The following is a 12,354-nucleotide window of genomic DNA, read 5'->3' as shown; positions in this document are numbered from 1 at the left end:
AATGGGGAGAGTGAGAGATCTCGTCTTCCGAAGAAAAGAATCTCAACCATCTCACAACCATGGTAGGAGAGGAGAGACCAGAGAGAGACCGGAGAGGAGAGAGAGATCAAAGGAGAGGAGGACTGAGAGGCGGAGATGCAAGAAAGGGAGGAAAAAAGGGGGAACAGAGAAGAGGGGTAGGAGGCGGCGGAAAAGGGGAGGAGGGGAAACCCTCCCCAGGGAACTCTCTCTCTCTCTCGACTTTTCCTTTCACGTTATAACAAGATTCACCTAATTATATGCCTGATGTTTGTCAATAAATTACTAGGTTTTCCATTCGCTTGCACGAATGAAATGTCCATTGAAGGAAAAAACTTATGTTTGGATGCATTAATGAAATTGATAAAGGCATGAATGTGATGGATGTTGAAGAGGATAAGCATGAATGTTATGGCTGTTAAAGAGGAGAGATTTTGAGTAAAGAGAATTATGTGAAAAAATAGACAGTTCTATGATAAATATTTATTTGTTTTAGGAAAGTAACATGTGGTGGCAATATTTGCATTTGTTCAAAAAACTAACTAATCTATAAAAATTTGCAGCTGTCTAACATATTTTGGTTTACATTTAACATATTTATATTTGTAGCTATTTGCATTTGACGTTCTAATGTTGTTTTGTCCAAATACCATGTGATGGTAATGTAGCCGGCATCCTGTACCATGTGACGACAGTAGATTTTACGCAACGTGAAAGGAGAGCAAAATAGTAGAACCATGATCAATGTTTAGATTGTACCTCACCAGCAACAACAGAATACGGCTAAATATCAAAATATTTTTTAACCGCCAAACACGAACAAAGAGATGTATAATGTCATCACAGCTAAATAATCGCATAAAATCGTATCTATTTTTAACCGACAAAGACAACAGATCAAACTGGTGGATAAAATCAGCCATTTGAATTTGTTAACTATTTGGTCCTAACCTAAAAACATCATTCAACTTCCATGTTCATGTGGCCTTAATAAACTATAAAAAGCTTTAACTCTCCTCTCTATCTCTACCTTAAAAAACAAGTATCGAAGACGCAGAAATTGGTCCTCATCATCAGAGTCGATTTACCTGATACACATTCCTACCAACCCTAACACACATCCTTGATCTCAATAGTCCCAAGTTTCCAGCAAATTATAACATCAAAATTAGACCTTACCGAACATTACCACACTCAATGGGCCTGGTCTATTTGCCTCAAATAAGGCTGGATGCGCCAAGGAATTGGAGACAAACATTACCAGCTGGTCTTGTGAAGAAATACTACTCCTTAAACATAATCTTCAGCGATAACAAGGCATTAGTGACCAGCTGCAAGTTGAGGTTGCCACTACACGGGCAAAAGACTTGCCATTGTAGTCCAAAGGGCTCTCGTTATAATCCTTCTGAAAAGAAATAGTCAAAGCATCATCAATCAGCCTAGCAGAACATTGCACTATTGTAGCTAGAAAATCCAATAATCTCACATCCCTGCATCCAGCATCTCAAAGAATATCATTATATCCAACAAAAATTAGGATTCTAATCAAATTACGCTTCTTGTGAACCTGGTTATGACTAATTTGAATCACAATCAATTTACTACAACCACTTAAGACAACATGCGAGACCAAGATAGGTCAATGCCTTTAGGCACAACAAATTTAAATATATAAGGAGAGGGAAAAACTAAAAAGGGCAAAATATTTCACACTTTTAATTACTCTCAATAGAGAAACCAACAAAACATACAAAAAAAGAAATAACTAATAAGGCAAGTCTACCTTCTGGGAACTGATTGGCATTTTTTTTGCCATGATCCTCTATCAGCAACTTCGATTGCCCAAAACTTTACTTGTTAATCCGAAATGAAAAGAAACCCTAAATATTTAAGAACAGGAAATTAATTTGAGACTCAAATATAACGAACATATACACGGAAATCAGAGCTAAAATATATAAGATTAGTAGGGAAATTTGAGAGAGGAAAGTAATACATATATGTACGATGAGTTGTTTAGATCAACTGTTCTAGACAGAAAGATGATACATCTTTTCACTTCAACAAGCAAGATTACATAGGGCTGTAGAGTATAAACAGTTATTGTGCAAATATTTTTTTTCAGAGTTTTTTTTTTTTTGAAAAGAATTCTTTCAGAGATAATTGAATCAAAATCTATAAATAAAATAAAATACAGAACAAGCACTGTCAAAGGTGACGGTATTTCATTGAGATGGACAAACAACATGTTACACACATGCACATATAGATTCAATGAAGAAATATGAAATCGAAATAGATGAACTTGTCCGAGTAAGGGGGATATTTACCGAATTAAGGTCATTTGAACCTCATCCATTTGACTTCCATTGATGTTGGTCAGATTCGCCATGAAGTCAGTGTACTCGGCGATGATCCAGGAACCATCAGAATATTTTTAACCGCCATCAGAATATTTTTAACTGCCAGACATGAACAAAGAGATGTATAATATCATCACCGCTAAACAATCGCATAAGTGTATCTATTTTTAACCAACAAACAGGAAAAACAAAAAATGAAAAATGGAAATGGCAGGAAAGCAACTTCAATTGATCAAAAGATGGATCCAAAAAAAAACTAAAGGAAAACAAAAAAGGAAAAATGCAACAATGACTGCCTCTTCGTATGGAGGGGTCAAGAGTAGCCAAACCAAGCTTCCCATAGAATCTGTGGTCGTGAGGAAACCTCCAATATTCCAGAGGATGTGAAGATAAGCTCCAACAGCCAAAGTGATAAGAGCACAACATAAAGACAGATAAACCTACAAACCAGTAACATACGTTAGCTAATAGTTGTAAAAATGAAACTGAAATTTGTATGATAAAAACCATTAATTTTACTCATCCAGCATTCAGTGCTTAAAGCTCTATACATGAAAAGATGAACGGCGCTGTCGACACAGTCAAAATCACGTCTAAATTCTCTCTATCAACTGTTAGTAACACAAAGAAACTAACATAAACTACCCTCATAATCATAAATTGAAGAAATAGCTTTCAATAGAAATTACATTAGCCTATACAGTAGGTCACATTCGCAACAGTCCTAAGTTCCTAACTCCCAAGTTAAATTAGTTGATACAGTGATCAAACAATCTGTAGGCCAAAAAATTCAACAACGATTAAACGAACACCAAAGACTATTGTTGATTCTTTATTTTTCCATTCGAGTGCACCACAAAATATTCGTCCCTCACAAATTGTATCCCATTGAGAACAGCATATCGAATCAAAACAAAACTATGACCATAGGGGGAAAAAATTCAGAAGAGAACTACATTTCGGCAACATTATCAAATAGGAACCCTGATTTCAATTGAAAGCACAAACCCTAATTCCTCAAATCGTGAACGAAAACCCTAACGTCCCAACAAATTTCCGCTGATATATGCTGATTCCTCTGTCCACATGACCATCATCAATCAAGGAAAAATAAATAAATTTGCACCTTTGCATCCCCCCAAATAAAAGGAAATTCAGCACTTCCTGTAACAAGGGAAACAGGAACTACGGTCCACCATCAAGCCTCATGGCTGAGTTGGCTCTCCCAACCCATTCTGTCTCACCGCCTGCCGGATTAGGTCTAAGTTCTCTTGTTCAGATCAGTCGGTATCAGATCAACAAACAAAACAGAAAATCAAACAAAAGCATATGAAACCCATCATCGAGAAGCTGAGAGAGATACCAATTAATCGATGATCAAGTCGTGGAAGAAGTGTTTTTCGCAGTAGGTTTTGTCTTATAGCTTCCAACCGCAGCAGCGCCACAACTTGCCGTCGTTATGGTGGCAACAGAGGTGATCGGGCGAAACGGGAGTGCTCAGTGCTTCCTCCGGTCGTTGTCATCGTTCTTTTGATGGGGTCGACCGATCCCCCACTCTCTCTCTCATGTTTTCAAGTCGTCCTGGTGTGGCTATCCAAAAACAACAAGACGAAACCTCAGGCAACGGGGAGAGAGAGAGAGCGAAAACAGTACCTGAAGGACAGCACAGAAGAATCTGGAAGCCTAAAAGCAGAACATAACACACTGGTACACAGCTATACACGACACGAGAGAAGCTGCAAACGGTGCAGATGCAGGCCACATCCCCCAGAGCCCCCGGAACATGCCACCTAGCATACCAACCGAAAAGACCAAACTGCCCAAGTGCCCAAGGTTGCACTGTTTGCAATCCAGCGACAAATTCGTCCCAAATTGGAAAAATTGACCTCCGAAAAAGTGCTCCTTTATATATAGGCTAGGTTCACCTTCGTGCATATCACGAATGCATGCCCGTCGAAGAGAACAAGTTTCGATATAGGGTAGATATGACTTTTTTGTAATTTTAAAGCCAAAAGCAATAGAAGAGTATGAAAATAGCTAGGAAGATATATTACATAGATTAATCAAAGTAGCAAAAGCATTAGATGATTAACATACGGACCACATAAAACGTAGTCTATTTATAGACGCTAAAGGAGCATAACACCAGTAAAACTCGCAATAGTCATAAATAGCAGTAGTCATATTAAACGCCTCCTTCCTCTCCTGCAAGCTCTCCATCTGCTCTTTGTCCTGAGAAGCATTGATGCGTTTACAGCTCGAAAAGAATCCATTTTCATATGCTCTATTTATGAGTAAAACAATACAATCATCAAACCTTAATATGACGTACAAAATTAATATCTTCACTAGTCTTTACACGAAAGATTCATTAATTTATCTCCAACTTAGTACCATTCCTTAACTGGCCCTCACAGGATTTCTAATACACCGATCTTTTAAAATCAATGCTTCTATCTATCCTTGAGTAAGGGTGCATTCTCGGGGCCAATTTTAAAAAAAAGGGACCCCTTTTTGGGAAGGGAAAAAACTGTGTCCAACATTGCACATAGCTACCAAACTCAATACACACAGAAATATTTGTGAGCTCAGACAATCATCATTGCCACAGAGACTGCAGTAAATTACACAAAAAACTGCACTAAAACAGCCTCGAATCTCGAATAAAACTACAGTTTGGATACACACACACAGCAACAGTTGCACTTTCATAGCAATGTGTACTAAAACTGCATTCAAAGTCTACTAAAAACTGCATTCATCAAATTGCACTACAAACTGCATTCAAACTGCACTCTATGCCTTTTGACTCAGATTTTTAAACATCATAGCTAACAATACATGAAATTCACATCATAGCCAATAGTAGCCAACAATATATGCCATTCAACTACTAATCCAAACCTGCATACACATAAATACAATAAAAATGCTAATCAAAAATTAAAAATTAAAAACTAAAACCAAAAATCAAAACCCTAACTAAAAATCAAAGTCTGATCAAAACCCTAACCCAAAAATTCTGAATCTAGAAATCAAACTCTGCGAGCGAAAAACCCTGACGAAGAAATAAAAGTTTGTGCGCAAAAATCTACATCCAGTCCAAAAATTCAAGTTACACATATAAATAGTCAAAATATAGTCCGTAAGCATAAAATTGAAACCCCAAAACTAATCCTAGTTTCTCTAGAATTGAAGTAAAATTTGCTTCCACATTAAATATACATGCCAATTGTCTCCTCCGAACTTACCATTTCTGCAATTTCTAGCTCAAGGTTATGTACATGCACCTAGAGAATAGGTCTTCATTCCTTGCATTCAGTTGATCTTGTAAGTAATTAAAAAATCTCAAAAGCAACATTCAATACGACTGAACAACCACCACAGCATCTATTACTTAAGTATAAACTCTAAAACTACATCACAATCGTATGTGTTACACGATAACCGAGATTAGATGGCTGAACACCCTTGACTATTGACATCAACAACATCATCATTGAGCTCAGATACCTAAATTAATTCTTGTGACCCATGTATAAAGTAGTACGTGCAGTATGGTAGTTGATCTTATGCAATTCGATACACAATGATATTTTCTTATGTTCTAGAATGTTGGTAGCCAAAATATTAACAATTGACTCCTCAAGTCCTCATATTTAAAACTCATTTAACACACATCAACATACTTCTAATTATCTACCAATTTCTTACAAATAGTAGAAGCAACATGATGTTATCAAGGGAAGATGGGCTAGGAAAAAGAAAAAGAAAAAACTCCCCCTAGATAGTCATTCCAAGGTTGTAGTCCTTCACATTCACAATATCAGCTTTTTTTAGTTGAAAATTTTAGGAAGCCAAAAATTAGTTAGACCAAAAATTTCCTAATTCAAAAGTAATGATGCCGACAACATTCAGTCTATGTGAAAAAGTCTTCCAAGGCCAGTTTGAGATGGTTGGTCAGAATTTTCTTCATCCTACTAAATCATTGTGAAATCAAGTCATATAACTACAATCAGCATCCATTCCATAGAGTGGATACCAGGAAATAGCAAAAATATTGAACAAGAAAAACAGAAGCGAATAAAATGAAACAACTATTGGTTGTTTGCTGCTTCTACAGGTGTGAGAGCAGATGTTCAACTCTTTTCCCTGGATTCGTTTCTTGTCCTCCTGCCTTAAACCACCATGTTTAAGTTTAAAAAAACGATTTCAATTCAGGACTAATACCTTGCACAATGGTAATAATTTCAACGTAAGTAGCAATTGCACTCACATACTCAAACTTGTAAGCAAGTCCAATTTCACACTATCGTGCAATTATCCTTGCTAACATTCCAAAGCCGAGCCCTAAATGAGTTAGTACTAAAGGAGCTCTCTAGGACTATGATTATGCCGAGCATTTGTACCATGCAATGGAGCCCTATCACCAAAAATTATCTTAATTTTTTCCCCCATCAGACCTATTCTCAAATATGAAATACTCAACATGTAAATGAAAGGGGTGGACTGAAGTAGAATATGACAAAGAACATAGCATACAATACTCCAAGTAATCTGCTAATCTACTCACCCATGGATGAACCGCAATTGCGATGACATAAATGTTTATTTGCTTGGCAGTAATTCCAAAGTGAAGTTTTTTTTCTTGTTAGCCAAATCAGAAGTAATACCTTCCATTAGCCCTTGGGAAAAATATTTCCTGAATTTGTCGCGTGTTTCACATGTGCTTTAACATTGAGTCCATCATTTTGCTGCAATAAATATTGCCAAATAAGGTGATCTTAAGCAATTTTGTATGGTAGCCAAGTAGTACTTCTCTTCCAAAACAAAGGAAAGCAACATTGACATAAGAAACAACCAATCAATTAGAATAGGTATTTTCTAACCTTCATTCAGTTCACATGGTATGTAGGGCTGCAAACGAGCCGAGTTTTAGAGTGTTCGAGCTCGGCTCGCCAAAAATTTAGTTGGCTCGAGCTCGGCTCGAGCTCGTGACGAGCTGCAGAACTAACAATTAAGAATATCTCTAATGGTAAGCCATTTCTCAAGCCAAAGGCATTATTTGATGTGAGATCCCCAAAATGAGCTAGGCCATGGCGTGTGATAAGCGATTTTTTACAAGCCAAAGGCATTATTTGACGTGAGATCCCCAAAATGAGCTAGGCCATTTCTCACGCCAAGATTGGCACCAAAAAAAATGGCCAAGCCACTTATAGAAAGTACACCCTTGTGCCAAATCCCATGCCAGAGCAAAATTTGGCATCAAGAATGGCAGCAAAACCATCTCCACCCTCGTGCCAAACTTGCACACTATCTAAGCCATTCGATTTGCATCGGAAAATGGAATGAGTTTAAATCAACGGTGTGCATTTGACAGTGTCAAAATGGCACCATACCGGTGCAGCCACATCGCTAATTTTTGGCTATTTGACACTGTAGGAAGCCAAAAAAATGACACTGTCAATATCAATTTAGCATCAACCACTGACTTGTTTTTACTGTTGCTTTAGCATTGTCAGACGCAACCTTTTTGCATCAAACCCCCATTCAAGTGATCCAACCGGCAACCGCCGTCATGGATTAATGCACAAAATAAATTTGAGACCACCGCATGATCCACATAAACTTTGCCAAATTTCGACCAAAAACTACCATAGCAAGTCAAAAAATAGCTTTGGCTCGGAAGAAAAAGCTCAAATCATTAGAGATGATGTAAGACGGGATTAAGAAGTTACCAACCATAATCTCTAACTTCCCGACCTTCGCCGTCGTGACGTTCAACGCTGGCGTGCAAAGCATTGCTGTTTATATCTACCAAATTCCCGATGGATTTTTTTTTATAAGTAAATAATTATATTAGAAAGAAGGCATAAAGGGCATGCCACCTGTATACAATTCCCGATGAATCAGATACAATTATTAATATAATATATATATATATATATATATATATATATATATATATATCTCATCAAATAATTTAAACCCTCGATTTACACAACCTAGAAACACTTTTGAGTTTATAAATCTAACGAACACAAACAAATCAGCAAATTTCATCACCTCGCATTTGATTTCTATTTCATTCATGCAATTTGGAATTATCTATGGCAGTATGATGTCTCTTCCCCTTTATTCTTGAATCAAATTCAGAATTTAGCTAAAAAAAACTCATCAAATCCCTTTCCACACTTATAGTCAAACTCCAACCACACTTTTTTAAGGCATAAATAGTTATGAATCATGTCTATGATCTTATGGTTGTAATGTTGAATTGAGTACATGAATGCATTAACCAAGGAGGAATTCTCCCGAGGTACATGGTTGCCAAAGCATACAAGCAGAGAGAACTCATCAAATTCTACCTCTTGCTTCTTAGCTTCCAGTTTCCAATTTGACCTTCTAGCTTGTTGGAGTAACTCTATAGTTTTCATTATCTACTTCCTGTTTATATTTAACATGGCAGCTGGATTTTAGGTTTTCCCCTGATCCATTTTTCTTTATTTACCATATATGATGGCGGAAAAAATTGCAAAATGGAAGATATTGTAGGCAAAATTTGGGGAGGTAGATAATTTCTTTGTTAAACAAACAAAAACCTCTCCCCAAGCCAATGCTTTAAGTGCACATGGCCAGACACATGTGTTCACAACTTTTCGATGTGCTTGACGTGTGTGAGTTTCATGTGTTTCGTGTGACTGCTCAAGCGAGTCTAACAATTCTGGAATCCAAACACATTTATTTTTTAATTTGCATCCATCCAGATATCTGTGGCCATATCAATGCAATTGTTTAAAAAACACAGATAAGCATACAGAATCACCCGTCTTAGAATCCAAACACATTTATGTTTTAATTTGTATCCATCCAGATATCTATAGCCATACCAATGCAATTGTTAAAATAACACACATAAGCATACAGAATCATCTGTCTTAGCAGTTCTCTGCGCTGAATTAAACCGTCTATAACTCCCATCTACTTCTCTCTCGTCTGCAAAATCGTCAATAATACTATTATATTATATACTGGATATTGCATGTACGTATACATATATCCTTCATGTCTGAGTATGTAAGGGACAGATGGCTGAAAAAAAGACGACCCCTCGAATACTCCAAATAAGGGATAGGAGCTGTAACTTAAATTATACAACCGAAATCAATTAAGAAAACTCACCCAAAATCATAGACCAAAAGGTGTAGATCTCAAACGACATCAACTCTGTGCTCCATATCTGCCACAAAATTGCCAAACAAAGACAGAGAGGGGGACGATGCTGATGAGAGAGAAAACGGCGGGAGGAAGACGACGAGAAAGAGTGAGAGAACGTGTGGAACAGAGAGTACGAGTTACTTAAAGGCATGATGATGGCTGTGATTGTGGCCGGAGATTTGGACTGCGCTGAAACGGGCTCGCCGTGCACCGATCGATCTGGCGATTGTTAGAGAGAGGTTTGCGTTGAGATCCAGATGAATAGAGACGAAAAGGTGTAAGGCACGTGGCCCCATCTGGTCTACTGGAAAAAATATACGGCTCAGATCCAAACAGCTTTCATCCGTGCCATTTGACATAAACACCCCTGAAGACAAAACTGCAGCCCCTCCAATCCAGGGACTTAATTGGAAAAATCGGACCAAATTTCCCAACCCTTTCAACGTTCTTTTATTAACAGGTTAGAGATATAGGCGAATAGGAGGATTGGAGGATAGGAGATAGGAGGAGATAGGATAGGAGGGGATATGTGTGTCTAGAAATAGAAATGGTGCGGTGCAGTGCGGTGCGGTTTGGTTCAGTTCGATTTGAGTATTGGTAGTACCAAAACCAATACCGGAAGTTATGACTAAAACCAAAACCAAATTAAACAGACGATTTTCTTTTAATTTGTACCAAAACCAAAATTATAGGTACCAATTCGGTTTGGTTTTTCACCAAAACTCGGGGAGTTCACAACAAAATCAACTTTACGTACCACAAACATGCAACAAAATTAATCAATGTGATTATGTGACGGTTAAGGAATGTGTGTTTTTTTTTTAATTACCAAAAAAAAGAGTCTGAAAGGTGTGGAATAGATATACATATATAGGGGTATTTTCGTAATAACATTGCGGTTCGGTTTCGTGCGGTCATCATATAAAATCAAAACAAATTAATATCGGACCGGCCGATTTTTCCAAATTGGGAACCAAAGCCAAAACTATAGTTCAAAAACGGTTAAAACCGTCCTGATCATTGATTCGATTTTGTTCATTTAATTATCGGTTCGGTTTAGATTGACATCCCTATGTGTGTGAATGGGTGTGCAAGAAGAGTGACAGATTTGAATATCAAACTAGTTGACATCCCCAAAGCCAAGCATGTTCAACCCCAAATCAAATGGAAGACTTATGGGTGATAAATGAGCCAAAAGAGATGAGCAGGGGTAGTAGTTAATTAAGCTTGGTTTGAAAATTGGTCATCTTTGGTATGGGATCTCTAGACTCAACCACTCTTTTTGCGTACGGTGTTTTCAATAAACTTTCTTCTTGATTACTACTTTCGTTTTTCTACCTATTTCTCTCTCTTCGCTCATCACCCCCAAAATCTTTCTCAAATCCCCAATTATTATTCTCATTTCGAGATTAGCTTGATTATGAGACATGCCAAGTTCAAACGAGTTTTAATCAAGCCAAACACAAGTCGATCGTAAGTAGCTTAAATTTTGTATATACATAATAAGCCGAATAGTAGCCTGTTCGAACTTGGTTTAAAATCTTAACGAGCTTTAAAAAAATGTTGGTTTGTTTATGTAACAAATCATTTTTGAACAAACTTTTAACAAATAAACACGAGCTCAGGATCGAGTACCTTAAATACACTCAAATGCTGGCAATTAAGGAACTTTTATTTAATAATAAAATAAGATAAGATAAAAGAATATTTACCTCTTCAAAAAGTGAGATGCTCACCCTGCGGGCGTGGGGCGGTGGTACATATAGCATTGGTTGCATTGGATGTGGATGCTGCGAGTTCAGATGACGTTGGCTGCACCTGATAAAAGGAAAACAAAAGTAGACAACTATGAAGTTCACCCACTATCGTGTTACCTGCTAATGGTTTTTTGAAAAATAATTACTTATTTGTAATTTTTAAGTTTAAAAATAATAGACGTCTTGAAATAATATTTTGTGTAATATGGATCTTATTTGATAGATCTCATCGAGATTTATTGAATGGTGCAAATGAGTATTTATTTTTTAAGAACTTTTAGCGGAACATGACAACCAACCATATTTCCTAGAATTTGCATATTGCTTTTTTGGTGCATCGGAAATTATAGAATTTTGCATGTCCTGGAAGCGCACCATATATATATCTTTGACAAAGAAAAAGCAATTTATAGAAGGGTGAATTACGAAAATTTCTGCCATGTTCCCGAGTGTTATTGCTCTCATTGAATATGGACCCTTAGATTGAAAGTTATGTAAATTATGACCGTTAGATTAAAATCACATACAAAAAGTAAGATGAATTTGTTAAAAATGGATGGTCGATCTCTAATTTGTTAATTTTATACAATCTTAGCCGGATACTATACAATCTTAGCCATATATAGTAATGTTACTTTTTACTTTTTTTTTGTTGCTTAAAAGTAGTTATTTCTCAAAATATTTGGGCAAAAGTAAATTTTTTTAATTTTTTCGATTCATCTTGTCGAGACGAATCAATGATCTACAAAAGTTTGGCGCAGAATTAACAAATGAGAATTTTTTTTGAATAAGAACAAAACATGCACTTTTTCTAAAAGTCCTAAAAAGTGTTAATGGAACAAGGCGTGAAATATATACCCAAATCCTCTATACCAATAATTTGGTGTACCCAAATTATTTTGCCTATAAAAAAAAAAAAATTGGTGTACCCACTACCCATGTTCCACATGAGTTCCAACTACCGGATTGTGAATATCAGAACCTAATCATGCGGCTGA

The 12,354-nt window shown here is 36.7% G+C and overlaps 1 long non-coding RNA gene across 2 annotated transcripts; it reads right to left on the bottom strand.

Moving 5' to 3' along the window:
- Window positions 1-988: 988 nt before the first annotated feature.
- LOC131299955 (uncharacterized) lies at window positions 989-3,948 on the bottom strand. Of its 2 annotated transcripts, XR_009190827.1 has the most exons (4): window positions 3,745-3,948; window positions 2,349-3,628; window positions 1,802-1,898; window positions 989-1,423 (listed from the first exon to the last, which is right to left on the bottom strand). It is a non-coding gene; the product is annotated as an uncharacterized LOC131299955 (long non-coding RNA). The 2 variants fall into 2 exon arrangements; XR_009190826.1 differs by having other exon boundaries at window positions 1,009-1,423; window positions 2,349-3,946.
- Window positions 3,949-12,354: the final 8,406 nt, after the last annotated feature.

Source organism: Rhododendron vialii, chromosome 9a (genome assembly GCF_030253575.1).
Source record: "Rhododendron vialii isolate Sample 1 chromosome 9a, ASM3025357v1".
Taxonomy (NCBI): Eukaryota; Viridiplantae; Streptophyta; class Magnoliopsida; order Ericales; family Ericaceae; genus Rhododendron; species Rhododendron vialii.
The sequence above is the reverse complement of the archived record's forward strand: the minus strand, read 5'-3'. Positions and strand labels throughout refer to the sequence as shown.